General features: G+C 42.0%; 1 protein-coding gene across 15 annotated transcripts in view; it reads left to right on the top strand.

Annotated features, from left to right (window-relative positions):
- The window catches only part of FBRSL1 (fibrosin like 1), an 838232-nt gene that overhangs the window by 680892 nt on the left and 155569 nt on the right, over positions 1-1771 (top strand). The gene's annotated exons all lie outside the window — the stretch shown is intronic.

Below are 1771 nucleotides of genomic sequence, written 5' to 3'. Positions count from 1 at the left end.
GGGGATCGGAAAAGCATTTAACCCTGTAGCAATTGCCAGGGGGTCCAGACAGAAAATGGTTGCCAGAACATGACCTTCGTGCTTCTTGTCGTGAAAACCAAGAGAATATTAGTATTTTAGTGTTGTGTTGTCTCGTTAGTGCTGTGTGTTATCCCTTAGCTTTTGCTGTGTTAAGATTTCCCTGTGCCACTAATGTGCCAAATGTGCATGGTCTAATCAGACAGGAGCAGGCGTTGGAGACCTTTGCAGCCTAGTCTTTTAATTCAGATACACTTCTGGTGTTTTTCATTATTTCAATTCCCAATCTGACTGGTACTTGTAATCTGCAAGAGAAAAGAACAAACTAATGAAGATGGCTTCATTAGACAGCACGCAATTTAGTCCTTGCCTCTCTTCACTGAATGCAACTGAAGAAATGTCCCAGAAGTACCTGTGCATTAGGCCTTCAGAGAAGCAGAACAGAGTCCCTTTCAAAATTAATTACCTGCTCACTTCAGGTGAACTTAGAAATACATTCCAGGTTCTGAGGCAATGCAGGTAAATTTAAAAAAAAGAAAAAGGGGGGGGAAAGGCCCTCTCCCCCCCCCCCTTTTTTCTTTTGTGCTGAAGTTTAAATCTACAATCTGTTGAAAATGTAATGGGAAACTAGCCTACAGAAAATGCCATTATTCATATCATCCCAAGCTCATTTATTTTATCTGCAGTAGTAATGATAAGACAGGCTGCATGGCAATGCTGATAAGCTGGGAAATATCTTAGAGCTATTTGTAAAAGTTAAAGCAGATCTTGGTACTGAGCGATAGGGAAACTGATGAGCCTTTTGGCAATCTGCTGAGCTAGGAGCTAATAAAGATTTTAATGGGAAAGCCTCATTAGGATTAGGGAGAAGATCTATTATCTCAGATTTACACAACATAAACGGTGGGGCAACTTTAATTTTTTTCCTGCTCATTAAATAGTATTGCTGAATGTGAAACCTGAAATCCAATCTGAATCTCTTTGTGTGTGCCAGGAGCCACTGCCAGCTGTTTGTTGAGCAAAGACAGAAAGCCAGCTTTTGTGGAATGGTATTTGCTGCACAGACGGGGCATAGCAGAGCATCAGGGTTTTCAGGGGCTGCTCACAAACTTTGCAGGGGTAGAACATGAATGGCTCTCACGTGTTTGGGTGTTGCTGTCTAGAATGCACCTGTGTTGCTTGTCCTTCAGCCAGTGGAGGTCATTTCATTTGACCCATTCCTACCTTGCCATTTGTACAGATGGCCAGATGGACGTAGCATTGCCTGAGGGGTGCACTCCCCTCCATTCATCTGAATGTGTCATTCAGTTCAAAATCCTACCTGGTAGCTCTGTCTACACTGTAGCTAGAACTGTGATAGTGGAGATTCTGTCTCCAAGGCAGCTAGAGGTCCTATGAATTGTATCCAGGTTCCAAGATGACTGACATGGTTAAATAGCCCCGTTTACACAACCAAATTAAGTTAAATCCCAGCTAGAACCTGATGATGATCATTTTACAGCCCAGCTCACAAAAAAGGTTTAAATATAGAACATCCACAGTGTAGGGTGCCTATTTGTAAGTGTGCAGTATGTTTCTTCCTGTTACAGTACTACTATACGTACAGTGTATACAAGATTTAGAAGAGTCTAATTTATACAGAGTTTTCATCTGTTAGACAGCCCTGCTAAAGGATGTAAAACAGTTTTATGTTTGTGTAGGTATAAAATATGCTGGAAGTCTGTTGGGGGGGGGGGGGGGGTTTAATGCATTC

The sequence above is a fragment of the Gavialis gangeticus genome, unplaced genomic scaffold (genome assembly GCF_001723915.1).
Source record: "Gavialis gangeticus isolate Ggan-Ray unplaced genomic scaffold, GavGan_comp1, whole genome shotgun sequence".
Taxonomy (NCBI): Eukaryota; Metazoa; Chordata; order Crocodylia; family Gavialidae; genus Gavialis; species Gavialis gangeticus.
Note: the sequence above shows the minus strand (reverse complement) of the source record. Positions and strands in the feature narration are given on the sequence as shown.